Genomic DNA, 14,569 nt, shown 5'->3' on the forward strand with positions numbered 1-14,569 from the left:
CCGCCGGAGCTGAGCCGCTCAGCTGAGGTAATGTGTAAGGCGCTGCTCCGCGCCGAGGTTCCTAGGGGGAGGGGAAGGGGAGAGGAGGGGAGGGGAGGGAGAGGAGGGGAGGGGAGGGAGAGGAGGGGAGGGGAGGGAGAGGAGGGGAGGGAGAGAAGAGGAGGGGAGGGGAGGGGCGGGCCGAGGACCTCGCGGGGCGCCTGCCTCCGCGCTGGGACGGGGATGTGTCGGGCCAGCGTGTACTTTCGAGGGCGCCTCTGCAACCGGGTAAGCACTCCCCGGGGCCGCCGCCCTCTGCCTACCCCTATCTTGGCCGTGGCCGTGCCCGGCTGGCTCAGTGTCCGCGCTCGCCTCTTCTGCTCGGCCCCCGAGCCGTTCGCTCCGAGGGGGTGAGGGTGGACGTCTTGGGCCTCAAGGCCAGGCCGCGGGTCGCGCCGTCCCCGCCCCGGGGCGGGCCTTGCCGGGTCCCTGCCCCCGGCCGCACCGCTGCTGCTGCTGCTGCCGCCGCCTCAGCCCCACGTTGCCGACTTGCTCCCCGGCGCCTTCCGCCCGGCGGGACCCCACACGGACGCGGCTGCTGCGCCTCGGCGCCCGCGAGCTCCCGGGGACCATGCGGCTGCCTGGGCCCGCGATACGGCGGGCTGCGAGCGCTGGCCGGGCGCGAGTGAGTGAGCGGGGCGCCGGGCAGGGGCTGCTGACCCGGGGTGGGTGGGAGCGGTCGGACTGTGCGGCAGGGTGGATCCGAGCGCGCGGGCGCTCCCGGGCCAGCCTTGCAATCTGGGCTGGGTGTGCTGGTGGTTTTCCTGAAGTTTTACAAAATAAGGCGGGCGGAGGTGCGTTTGCGGCGCCGGGTCGGCCTCTCAGGTCCAGGACCGCCGGGGGCTGACCGTCTGCCTCAGGGACAGAGAAACCGGACTCTCACCTGGGCCGCTGTCCGCTTCCTCCTGAGACCCCGGGGCGGGCGTCCCGCACCCCATCCCCCAGGGCCGTGCGCTGACGCGCGGGCGCGGCGGGCTTGTCTCGAGGCGCCGGGCACATCGAAGCTCCGCTCAGCGGCCCGGAGGAGGGTTTGGCCGGGGTAGAGAGATCGGGAGGTGAGCGGAAAGCAGTGTCGGGGTGAAACCCGCATTCTGCTGCTCGAATCCCCTTCACTCGGAGTCTGGCTGGGATGGGCGGGTGGAGTGCCCAGCGCGGCGCCCGGGAGACCGCCTGCAGGGGGGCTTCCTCGCTGCTCTGCGCCTCCGAAGGCAGCGAAGGAGGGCAGGGGTGGAGAGCTGTCTTCTCTGTCAGTGCCCCATGGCTATTTACACCACCCGTGTTCTTGTGTCTCACGTGGGCATTGCTTTTCTCCGGTGAAACTGTGGGGCTCTGGAAGTTCGCTCTAACTAGTTTGATGTGGCGGGGATGTAGCCAGCCCGCAGGCTGGGGCCCCGCAGTCAGTTGAGGCACTTTCTCTCGTTCTTTCCAGTCTGCCCAGCTGCGGACCCTCCCCTAGCCCCAGGTCACGCTTGCGGCCTGGCTGGAGGACCCCGGTTGCGGGGAGGGTGGTTCTCACCGGCAGGGCTAGGGGTCGGACTCTGAGGAGGCAGACGTGTAATTGGCAGGGGTCGACGTCTACGCAGTCTGGTATCTGTGCCCTGCCCGGCCCGCCCGTGTCTGAGGTAGACCCACGTTTTGTACCTTGTGAAAGACTAACGATGGGGGACTTCAGATCCTGCATGTTCACTTTGCCTGCGATTGGCTGGGATCTGGAGTCTTGGGGGGGAAAGGCCACTTTTTTTCTGTACTAATGAAGTACTTGAAATTATGTTCAGATCTTGCCCGTTTCCTTCAAACTGACAGAGGTGGACTAAGGGGAAGAAAGAGCAAAGGAACATTCTCTGAAAGCAATTATAATTTCTCAGACCTCTGCCAGGAGGTTCCAGCTCCCGTGCCTGAGAGGATCCAAACCCACATATAGAATATAGAGATGAGGGTCGTGTTGGCACTCAGGGAGGAACTGAAATGTGGCTTCCTGAGGTTCAGCCAGGGCATTCGATCAGCAGCAGTGCCCTCCCTCACTATCACAATTTCTGCCATCCTGGGGGATGAAATGAGACAGGACCATGTGTAAATGGGAAAAGCCTCAAGTTCTTTGGGAGGAGGGAGTATTACATACCTAGATAGAAGCCCTAGCACCACTGGCATTCCTGCCAAAACTAGAAATCTAAATTTAGTGACATCATCAAAAATAGTGCTTGGGAAAGGAAAGATGGGCTCTGGTGCCGATGAGAGCAAGTCCTTCATGTTTTGCCCAAGGATGTCTGTTTTGCCTCTGACTTGCCCATCTGAAATTGGAAATGAGCTCTACTTAGACCAGAGTGCCCTTAGGCTGAATACAAACATCATCTGGCAGCAGTGGAGGCTGGCACAGAAACAGCCCACCCCTCACCCAGAGGCCTTGGGTGGGATTTTAGTGAGCTCTCCTGCTAACTTTGGAAGGAGGGTGTGGTGACTTCCAGGAGTTGGGAATCCTCTGGGTGGCCACTTAACAAAAGAGCCATTCGGCCCTGGCTGGGCTGTTCCAGGTCCTGTCAATTGTGAAAAGTGCCCTGAGGTTTAGAATCTGGCCTGATGATTATTAACACTAATGAAACCTGCTACTATTTGTTAAGTACCTTCTATGTACCAGAGATAAAGCTTTGCAAAATCAGTATTATGATCCCCATATTTCATGTGAGGAGACTGAGTTTGGGAAAGGCTAAGTAATTTGCTAAGATCATAAAGCTAGTCAGTAGCGCAGCTGTGCCTGGAACCCAGGTCTGTCTAATTCCAAAGTCTCTGCTCCTTCCACAGTGCAACACTTCTCCCACTAAGAATAGATGCACATGTGGTAGCTGAAAATCTAGAACATTGTGAATAAAGACTGTTATTTGTAGGTCCGAGAGATGTTTGTGACCCCATTAGATTTCAGAGAAAGTGCTGGCCTAGTAAAACTGGATGCTTTCTTTTCCCAGTAGGACTCAGGCATTTAATTCATACACAATGGATTAATTTCTTTAATATGTAAAGTGTAAGCTGCAGTGACATATTTATTTACCTTTCAGTTAGCAAACATCAAAAAGATTGATAAACTGTTGATGAGATTCTGGAAAAATAGGCAGTTTCGTATATTGCTGGTTGGAGAGTAAACTGGTACAACTCCTTTGGAGAGCATTTTAGAAAAGTATATCAAAATTAGAAATGCCCATGCCATCTGACTCAGTGATTTCATTTTTAGGAATCCGGTTTGCCATTGTTCTTGCATGTGGCCACAAAGACGTGTATATTATAGCATTGTTTGAACTATGAAAGAACAACCTACATGCTCATCAAAGGGGGACTTGTGGTACTTCCTGATAGTTGAATACTGTTCTGTTCATCCATAAAAAAAGATTTAGGAAGCTTACTATATAACTGATATATGACAGTTTTCAAGATATAGTGGAAAACATACATAGGGTGTTTATAATATGCTACTCTTCATGCTATAAAAGAGGAGGAAGAATGAGCGGTCCAAGATATTTGCTTGCATTTGCATAACCATATACACAAAACCTAATAATACCTGTTGCCTCCAGGGAGAGCGGACCTGTAAACTCCTTTGTACATTTTGTAACATCTTTATTGGAATATAATTGCTTTACAATGGTGTGTTAGTTTCTGCTGTATAACAGTGAATCAGCTATACATATACATATGTCCCCATATCTCCTCCCTCTTGCATCTCCCTCCCACCCTCCCTATCCCATCCCTCTAGGTGGACACAGAGCACCGAGCTGATCTCCCTGTGCTGTGCGGCTGCTTCCCACTAGCTATCTATTTTACATTTGGTAGTGTATACATGTTCATGCCAGTCTCTCACTTCGTCCCAGCTTACCCTTCCCCCTCCCTGTGTTGTCAAGTCCATTCTTTACGTCTGCGTCTTTATTCCTGTCCTGCCCCTAGGTTCTTCAGAACCTTTTTTTTTTTTTTTAGATTCCATATATATATGTTAGCATACAGTATTTGTTTTTCTCTTTCTGACTTACTTCACTCTGTATGACAGAGTAATATTCCATTATGTGCCACATCTTTATCCATTCATCTGTCGGTGGACACTTAGGTTGCTTTCATGTCCTGGCTTTTGTAAATAGAGCTGCAATGAACATTGTGGTACATGACTGTTTAAGAGGGGACTGTAAGTCCCCCTATGGCTACTTTCTGGAGAGTTTTTATCATAAATAGGTGTTGAATTTTGTCGAAAGCTTTTTCTGCATCTATTGAGATCATCATATGGTTTTTCTCCTTCAATTCGTTAATATGGTGTATCACATTGACTTGCATATATTGAAGAATCCTTGCATTCCTGGAATAAACCCCACTTGATCATGGTGTATGATCCTTTTAATGTGCTGTTGGATTCTGTTTGCTAGTATTTTGTTGAGGATTTTTGCATCTGTGTTCATCAGTGATATTGGCCTGTAGTTTTCTTTTTTTGTGACATTTTTGTCTGGTTTTGGTATCAGGGTGATGGTGGCCTTGTAGAATGACTTTGGGAGTGTTCCTCCCTCTGCTATATTTTGGAAGACTTTGAGAAGGATAGATGTTAGCTCTGCTCTAAATGTTTGATAGAATTCACCTGTGAAGCCATCTGGTCCTGGGCTTTTGCTTGTTGGGAGACTTTTAATCACAGTTTCAATTTCAGTGCTTGTGATTGGTCTGTTTATATTTTCTATTTCTTCCTGGTTCAGTCTCCGGAGGTTGTGCTTTTCTAAGAAATTGTCCATGTCTTCCAGGTTGTCCATTTTATTGGCATATAGTTGCTTGTAGTAATCTCTCATGATCTTTTGTATTTCTGCAGTGTCAGTTGCTACTTCTTTTTCATTTCTAATTTGGTTGATTTGAGCCTTCTCCCTTTTTTTCTTGATGAGTCTGGCTAATGGTGTATCAATTTTGTTTATCTTTTCAAAGAACCAGCTTTTAGTTTTATTGATCTTAGCTATGGTTTTCTTCATTTCTTTTTCATTTATTTCTGATCTGACCTTTATGATTTCTTTCCTTCTGCTAACTTTAGGTTTTTTTTGTTCTTTTTTCTCTAATTGCTCTGGGTGTAAGGTTAGGTTGTTTATTTGAGATGTTTCTTGTTTCTTGAGGTAGGATTGTATTGCTATAAACTTCCCTCTTAGAAATGCTTTTGCTGCATCCCATAGTCTTTGGGTCGTCGTGTTTTCGTTGTCATTTGTTTCTAGGTATTTTTTGATTTCCTCTTTGATTTCTTCAGTGATCTCTTGGTTATTTAGTAGTGTATTGTTTAGCCTCCATATGTTTATATTTTTTACAGATTTTTTTCCTGTAATTGATATCTAGTCTCATAGCGTTGCTGTTGGAAAAGATGCTTGATACGATTTCAGTTTTCTTAAATTTACCAAGGCTTGATTTGTGACCCAAGATATGATTTATCCTGAAGAATGTTACATGAGCACTTGAGAAGAAAGTGTTTTCTGTTGTTTTTGGATGGACTGTCCTGTAAATATCAGTTAAGTCCATCTTGTTTAATGTATCATTTAAAGCTTTTGTTTCCTTATTTATTTTCGCTTTGGATGATCTGTCCATTGGTGAAAGTGGGGTGTTAAAGTCCCCTACTATGATTATGTTACTGTCGACTTCCCCTTTTATGGCTGTTAGCATTTGCCTTATGTTTTGAGGTGCTCCTGTGTTGGGTGCATAAATATTTACAATTGTTATGTCTTCTTCTTGGACTGATCCCTTGATCATTATGTAGTGTCCTTCTTTGTCTCTTGTAATAGTCTTTATTTTAAAGTCTATTCTGTCTGCTGTGAGAATTGCTACTCCAGCTTTCTTTTGATTTCCAATTGCATGGAATATCTTTTTCCATCCCCTCACTTTCAGTCTGTATGTGTCCCTAAGTCTGAAGTGGGTCTCTTGTAGACAGCATATATACAGGTCTTGTTTTTGTATCCATTCAGCCAGTCTGTGTCTTTTGGTTGGAGCATTTAATCCATTTACAGTTAAGGTAGTTATTGATATGTGTTTTCCTGTTACCATTTTCTTAATTGTTTTGGGTTTGTTATTGTAGGTCTTTTCCTTCTCTTGTGTTTCCTGCCTAGAGAAGTTCCTTTAGGATTTGTTGTAAAGCTGGTTTGGTGGTGCTGAATTCTCTTAGCTTTTGCTTGTCTGTAAATGTTTTAATTTCTCCGTCCAATCATGTTTACTATCATTACTCTGAATTCTTTTTCAGGTAGACTGCCTATTTCCTCTTCATTTGTTTGGTCTGGTGGGTTTTTACCTTGCTCCTTCATCTGCTGTGTATTTCTCTGTCTTCTCATTTTTCGTAACTTACTGTGTTTGGGGTCTCCTTTCTGCAGGCTGCAGGTTCGTAGTTCCCGTTGTTTTTGGTGTCTGCCCCCAGTGGGTAAGGTTGGTTCAGTGGGTTGTGTAGGCTTCCTGGTGGAGGGGACTGGTGCCTGTGTTCTGGTGGATGAGGCTGGATCATGTCTTTCTGGTGGGCAGGTCCACGTCTGGAGGTGTGTTTTGGGGTGTCTGTGACCTTATTATGATTTTAGGCAGCCTCTCTGCTAATGGGTGGGGTTGTGTTCCTGTTCTGCTAGTTGTTTGGCATAGGGTGTCCAGCACTGTAGCTTGCTGGTCGTTGAGTGGAGTTGGGTCCTAGTGTTGAGATGGAGATCTCTGAGAGAGCTTTCACTGTTTGATATTACGTGGGGCTGGGAGGTCTCTGGTAGTCTAATGTCCTGAACTTGGCTTTCCCACCTCAGAGGCTCAGGCCTGACACCCGGCTGGAGCACCAAGACTCTGTCAGTCACCCAGCTCAGAAGAAAAGGGAGAAAAAAGAAAGAAAGAAAGAAAAATAAAATAAAGTTATTGAAATAAAAAATTAAAAAAATATTATTAAAAATAAAAAAGTAATTAAAAAAATACAAACCAAAGAACAAATCCACCAATGATAACAAGCGCTAAAAACTGTATTAAAAAAAAATGGACAGACAGAACCCTAGGACAAATTGTAAAAGCAAAGCTATACAGACAAAATCACACAAAGAAGCATACACATACACACTCACAAAAGGAGAAAAAGGGAAAATTATATATATATTAAAGAAAAAGGACGAGAGCAACCAAGTCAATAAACAAATCTACCAATGATAATAAGCTCTAAATACTAAACTAAGATAAACATAAAACCAGAAGCAAGTTAGATGCAGAAAGCAAACCCCAAGTCTACAGTTGATCCCAAAGTCCACCTCCTCAATTTTGTGATGATTTGTTGGCTATTCAGGTATTCCACAGATGCAGGGTACATCAGTTTGATTGTGGAGATTTAATCCACTGCTCCTGAGGCTGCATGGAGAGGTTTCCCTTTCTCTTCTTTATTCGCACAGCTCCTGGGGTTCAGCTTTGGATTTGGCCCCCGCCTCTGCATGTAGGTCGCCTGAGGGCATCTGTTCCCTGCCCAGACAGGATGGGCTTAAAGTAGCAGCTGATCAGGGGGCTCTGGCTCACTCAGGCTGGGGGTAGGGAGGGGTACGGAATGCGGGGTGAGCCTGCAGCGGCAGAGGCTGGCGTGACGTTGCACCAGCCTGAGGCGCGGCGTGTGTTCTCCCTGGGAACTTGTCCCTGGATTACGGGACCCTGGCAGTGGCGGGCTGCACAGGCTCCCGGGAGGGGAGGTGTGGATAGTGACCTGTGCTTGCACACAGGCTTCTTGGTGGCTGCAGCAGCAGCCTTAGCGTCTCATGCCCGTCTCTGTGGTCCAAGCTGATAGCTGCGGCTCACGCCCATCTCTGGAGCTCATTTAGGTGGTGCTCTGAATCCCCTCTCCTCATGCACCCCGAAACAATGGTATCTTGCCTCTTAGGCAGGTCCAGACTTTTTCCCAGACTCCCTCCTGGCTAGCTGTGGCGCACTAGCCCCGTTCAGGCTGTGTTCATGCCGCCAACCCCAGTCCTCTCCCAGCGCTCTGGCTCTGACCGAAGCCCGAGCCTCAGCTCCCAGCCCCGCCGGCCCCGGCGGGTGAGCAGACAAGCCTCTCGGGCTGGTGAGTGCCGGTCGGCACCGATCCTCTGTGCGGGAATCTCTCCGCTTTGCCCTCTGCACCCCTGTTGCTGCACTCTCCTCTGTGGCTCCAAAGCTCCCCACCCCCCACCCCCCACCCCCAGTCTCTGCCAGTGAAGGGGCTTCCTAGAGTGTGGAAGCTTTTCCTCCTTCACAGCTCCCTCCCACTGGGGCAGGTCCCGTCCCTATTCTTTAGTCTCTGTTTTTCCTTTTTTCTTTTGCCCTACCCAGGTACGTGGGGAGTTTCTTGCCTTTGGGGAGGTCTGAGGTCTTCTGCCAGCGTTAGTAGGTGTTCTGTAGGAGCTGTTCCACATGTACATGTATTTTTGATGTATTTGTGGGGAGGAAGGTGATCTCCCATGTCTTAACTCCTCCGCCATCTTGAAGCTATCCCCCATTAACTATTTTTAAAAAACCCTCTTTCCTTGCCCTGTGTCTGACATATTCCCTTAAGCTCTTCTCCAGCTGAACAGTGTGGGGCAATACTGCCCCTCAGGTTGCTTGAGAGGTTCCCTTTGGGATAAAAGCCAAAGGGCTGTGAGACCACACAGGGCTCATAGGCTCTGAGCCATCTAAAATTCCTTTAAATTTAACTGTGCAAGTTTTCTTGGAAAGCTGGGGAGAGAGGTGTCTTTAGCCTCTCTGAGCTGGGTAGGCAAGATATGAACCTCTAATCTTGAAAACAACATGAAGAAATAGAAACTATCCTTATTTTTACCGCCCTGCTGTTTCCCTATACAGAATAAAGTATCAGTGCCTGGACAGCACTAGGTGAGGGCGCAGGAGGAGCACTGGCTGGACATCAGAGAGAGCAGAGGAAGGTCTATTTCTGGCGTTGCATTTGGTCCTCAGAAAGGAGAGGAAGGGAGATACGCTTGAAAGAAAAGGTTTGAAAATTGCTCTGGGGTCTCTTGGGCTGTATTGCCCCAGAGAAGGAAGGAAGGTAGGTTATTGATGCAGTTGTCACCTGCATCAATCAGTATGTCTCTAGATGCCCCTTTGGCTGCTTCCCATCTGCACAGATGCCCAGTTCAGTTTTTTTCCCCCCATGCAGCTTGGAAGCCACCAGATGCACGAAGGGTGTGGGGACAGGTATTAGGCACTGCCTTCCCTGCTTCATGTAGGGCAGCTGTTGAATAGCAGAAGCAGTGGAAGAAAGACTTGCTTCTAATCACACGAGAAGGGGTCCTCCAGCACTGTTAGGTAGGAAGCCTTCACTGAGAGCTTTCTCTGTTCCCATTACTCTGCTAAGCACTTGCCTACATTATCTCATTTAACCACTTGATCAGGTACATGTGAGAACCCAGGCTCTTTGCCAGCAAGCAACGACACCTTTATGCTCTCCTTTCAATGACTTTTCCAATCTCTGCACAGTAACCAGCAACACAGCCACAGCAGCATCACAGAGGTGCTCGCATACTCAGTTTGGGTTATAACAGCATGTGGCTGAGCTGGAATCTTTGCAGGCTGGATAGGTTTGTATAAGGCATGGTTCAGGGACAAAGCAGTCAGCGCTTTTGGCTTGGATTTCCATCTCTCTTGCTTCTGTCTCTGTGTGTGCATTAGGGCTGGGTTGAGTGGACTGCAAGTGTGATGTTCCCCAGGGACAGAGGGAGGAGGGGTTGTCTCTGCTTTGGTCCAGACGCCAGTGGTGTGGAGGGCTGTGAGGATGTGCTCGGGAGGCCCGATGTCTGCCGCCAAGGGGGAAGATGAGCAGGGTGGCCCCTGAACGCCAGGGCTGTGCTGGGAGTCTGCTGTTTGAAACAAAACATCCTGAGAACTGAGAGCCTTGCTCACTGCAAACCTTTCTTCTCCCATGCAACTCACTGGCTAGGACTCACCTCTGACTCCCATTCCACTTCAAAAAAAAACAGCTTGAATTTTTCTCCAAATAGATTCTGGAGCACACAGGCAGCTGCTCCTTCTATATGCTCTGTTGCCAATAGGGGTGAGAGCGAGAAGCTGGACTGGGCTCTCAGCTAAGGCTGTCAGAACCTAGCCAGAAGGGGGAAAGCCAGATACCACAGCTGTTTTTTAAAAAGTCACCTTATGACACACACACAAATGGTATTTACATATATACTAGTAGTGGATGATCAGCCTAACACACTTCTGTTCAGAAAATGCCTATTGTTCAAGGCACTGGAAAGACAGAAAGATGAGCAAGGCCTGGTCCCTGGGTTTGAGTTGCCTGCAAGGCAGTGTGGGAGAGGAACAGTCATAACGTCAGCAGGACTCTGCAGACTAAAGAAGTAAATGCCAAGTAGAGGTACAGGCAACGTGCTGTCACATGCAGAGGGGCTAAAGTGAATCAGGCTGGCCCCAGTAATTCTGGTAGATCATGAAGGTATTTTTGGAGGAGCTGATTTTTGAACTGAGCCTTGAAGGTTAAGTACGATTTTGACAGACAAGCTCAGGAGAAAGGGCAGAGGTGGCTAAGAGAACAGCTTGGGCAAAGGCACAGGGTTACGATAGAATATGGAGTGTTTAAAGATATACTTGTATCAGTAAAATGTCATGATTTACCCAACTTCAGCTACAGACATAATACATAGCATTTTTAGATGCAGAATAAAACTTTCTCTCCACATTAAGTAGGCAGTCACTATGATTTTTTTTTTTGTGGTAAAATCAACAGGGCTTAATGATGGATTAGATATTAGAAGTGAAGCTCACAAGGGCTAGACCTGTAAAGTTATAATAGGTTTATATCGGATTCATTTTACTTTTAAAAATAACAGTGGATGGTATTTTCATATGTAAAATCTACGTTTCCGTTGTATCAAACCACTGTGTCACTGAGTTTTCCAGTTGGGAGGCAGCAGAGAATAGGAGGAAGAGCACTGAGGCTGAGGATTTAAGTTCTGTCTTCCTATTTTATTCGGTCTTTTATTCACTCAGGCATTTATTCCTGCATTCAACAAATGTGATCCATGTGCCTGGGCCATGTGCTGGGCTCACTAGGGAGAGGGAGAGGGAGAGAAGGAAAAGCCACAGTCCCTGTACCCTCCAGGAACTTGCAGTACATGAAAGATCACAGGAGAAGGTGATAAATGCTATAGTAAAAATAGGGACAAAGGGCAATGGGAAAACGTAATATTTTCTCAATAAATGCTGGTTGCTAGGGAGTTACCTGGTGGCGCAGTGGTTAAGAATCCTCCTGCCAATTCAGGGGACACAGGTTCGAGCCCTGGTCTGGGAAGATCCCACATGCCTTGGAGCAACTAAGCCCATGTGCCACAACTACTGAGCCTGCGCTCTAGAGCCCACGAGCCACAACTACTGAGCCTGTGTGCCGCAACTACTGAAGCCCACACACCTAGAGCCCCTGCTTGCTGCAACTAGAGAAAGCCCGCGTGCAGCAATGAAGACCCAACTCAGAAAAAAAAAATTTTAATAAATAAATAATATTAAAAATAATTTTTTAAAAATGCCAGTTGCTATGAATAACCAATATGATAAATTGTATGAGATACCACCAAGAGAACAAATCAGAAAACTAAAAACTTTTCTTTGGATTTGGCCAGTAAGTCTCAAACACTTGTTCATGTCATGAAACCCATGGGAATCATGGTGTTCTTTGGAGAACACCATGATATATTTATATATTAAAATGGATGAATTATAATTTTGAACTAAATCAGAGAGCATCCTATGCCAGATTCTACCACAGACATAGGAGAGTAGGTGTCACATATTAAGAAAACTTTCTGAAACAAAATCTTTAAATTGAGAATGATCTGTCAGCTCATTTTTTCCCCTAAGAATTGGGGAAAGACTGCCAGGTGTCTATTTTAGTGCAGGAAACCCTCAGTCCAGCTGGTAGAACATCAGGACTCCACAGGAGTACAGTTTTGGCATGTTGAAGGTTGTTGACTTCAACAAGGGCAATTTCAGAGAAGTAACGAGGCCAGAAGCTAGTTAGAGTCGGGTTGAAAAGTGAGGATCGCATTTTCAACATGTCAACAAGTACTTATTGAGTATCACAGGGGATACAATGCTGAGGGGGACAAAAACCAAAACAGTCAAAGCCGCAGCCTTCATGGAGCTTGAAGTCGCTTGCGGGAAACAAATTTGTCGCAAGGGAAATGTAAAGTGACACTGTGAAAAAAAGCTCTAAAGTGGAGAACATGGTACATTATAAGAGGGTTTAATGGGAGGTCTGGGGCCATCCAGGGAGGACCTGGGAAGTCATCCTGAGGGAGTGATGATTGAGCTGAAACCTGAAGAGTGAGCAGGAGCTAAGGAGGTGAGGGGACTTGGGGAGCTGGAAGAGGATATTCCAGGAATGGGGAAAGTCCCTGGCTACAGGGAGCATGGCATTTTGAGATGCCAAAGGCCTCGCAGTGGACTGGGGTGCAGAGAGTGAGAGGGAGAAACACACGAGATGAGCAGGAGAGGTAGAAAGGAGTTAGAACGTGCAGAGTCTTATCAGCCACAGTGAGGATCTGATGTTGATTCTGAAGCAGTGGGTAGCCACTAAAGTATTAAGCAGGAGAATGACATAGTCAAATTTTCCATTTCAAAGAGATGACTCTGGTCGTATGGTGTGGACAGTCTATTTGAGGTGGTCAAGAGTATATCCAGGGAGACCTGTTGGGAGACTCACTTGATACTTCAAGTGAGTCCAGGTGAAAGATGACAGTTGTTTAGGCTTGGACGTGTATAGTGGAGATGGAAAGAAGTAGGCAGATTTGAGAGGTTTAGAGGATAAAATGGACAGGATGTGATGGCTTGGATGTGAGAGTTGAGAAGGAAGTATTGAGGATAAGTCCTAGGCTTCCAGCTTTGTGTGGTGGATGGTGGTACCATTCCCTGAGGCAGGAGATAGTGAGGGAGAACAAGACTTTAGGGCAGGGGCTTCCCTGGTGGCGCAGTGGTTGGCGGTCCACCTGCCGATGCAGGGGACACGGGTTTGTGCCCCGGTCCGGGAGGATCCCACATGCCATGGAGCGGTTGGGCCCGTGAGCCATGGCCAGTGAGCCTGCGCGTCCGGAGCCTGTGCTCCGCAGCGGGAGAGGCCACAGCAGTGAGAGGCCTGCGTACTGCAAAAAAAAAAAAAAAAGACTTTAGGGCAAACATCACGAGTTCAACCTCAGCCATGTTGTACTTGAGGAGCCTTTGAGCCATCTGAATGGGGAGATCAGGAGGGCAGGTGGATATATAGGCAGGAGTTTTGAGAAGTCTGGGCAGGAAATATACCACTGTTAAGTCATCAACATCTAGGGGTAATTGAAGCCATGACATGGATGAGGCTGCCTATGGAGCAAGGATGGGCTTAGAAGAGAAGGCCTGGCACTAACTTCAAGTAGAGGAGGATGAAAAGTAACCAGAGAAGGATGGTCCAGGGAGATAAGAGAAAAACCAGAAGGCGAAAACTTCATGAAAGCCAAGAGCAGAGGGTTTCCTGAAGAAGAGAAGAGAGAGCATAGGTGCTGCTGAGAGGTCAGTGAAGACAAGGACCAATAAAAGTCCATTGGCTTTCACAACATGGAGATCACAAGTGATTTAAGCAAAAGCTTCAGCGATGTGATAGGCAAAAGTCAGATTGTAGTCGGTGGAGGAGAAAGTGGAAAGTGAGGAAATGGACACTGCATGTATAAATCTTTCCAGAGGTTTGGCTGTGATAGAGAGATAGGGTGGTTTAATTGTTTTAATGGGAGACAGCTGAGCACATTTAAATGCCAGTGGAAAGGATCCAGTTGAATGGAGAAGTTATAGGTTAAAGGAAGGATAATTCACAATGTGAGATTCCTAAGAAGATGGGAGGACAGCATCAAACGTGCAGGTGGAGGGACGGGCCTTAGGGTGGAGAGGGACCACTCGTGGGGCTAACTGGAGAGGAGGCGGGTAGGGTTAGGGCAGATGTCAGTATGCTTGTAAGTGATGCTTGTAAGCGGTGGTGGCAAGATGAGGGTGTTGCCATTGATGAAGAAAAGGAAGGGTGAATAGAGGGGAGACAGGAGGAAGGGCATTATCTTAGAATGGGCATGGTGAGGACAGTGAAGAGAGAGTGAAGAAGCTAGAGAAAGATGATATTGAAGCACTTATTAGGTGTGTGACATTGAGCCCGTTTTCTTACCTGTAAGATGAGAATAATACCCATGATGCCTACTCCAAAGAGTTATGCCTGGCACGTAGAAAGTGATCAACAAATGCAGGCTCCCCTTTTAACTTTTATCCTCACCGTCGGTGGCTAGCTGTTGAACACATAATTGGTTTTAGTATGAAATAGTCATCAATACTCCCCGGAAGTTAGTAGCTAAGAAGTAGATGGACACCTCTCCATCTGCCACTTGTCTCATGTCCCATCTCTGAAGCACCAACCTCTTTTTTCTCCAAGCGCTTGGAAGCTTTTCTACTACTTAATGCTGAGGGATTTGTACATGGTGCTTAGCCAGGGCAGATTCTATTAGGGGATTTAATCATACGGGCAGGGCACTGGGCCAGGGTGAAAAGAGAAGAGGTTCAATTAATT

At 47.5% G+C, this 14,569-nt stretch overlaps 1 protein-coding gene across 1 annotated transcript in view; it reads left to right on the forward strand.

Annotated features, from left to right (window-relative positions):
* The first annotated feature begins 217 nt into the window (after positions 1 to 217).
* Positions 218 to 14,569, forward strand: part of LOC137219751 (protein FAM163A) — a 79,704-nt gene continuing 65,352 nt past the window's right edge. Inside the window, exon 1 of the mRNA XM_067728785.1 lies at positions 218 to 267. The gene's annotated coding sequence lies outside the window, so the exon portion shown is untranslated. The remainder of the gene's footprint in view (positions 268 to 14,569) is intronic.

Source organism: Pseudorca crassidens, chromosome 2, assembly GCF_039906515.1.
Source record: "Pseudorca crassidens isolate mPseCra1 chromosome 2, mPseCra1.hap1, whole genome shotgun sequence".
Taxonomy (NCBI): domain Eukaryota; kingdom Metazoa; phylum Chordata; class Mammalia; order Artiodactyla; family Delphinidae; genus Pseudorca; species Pseudorca crassidens.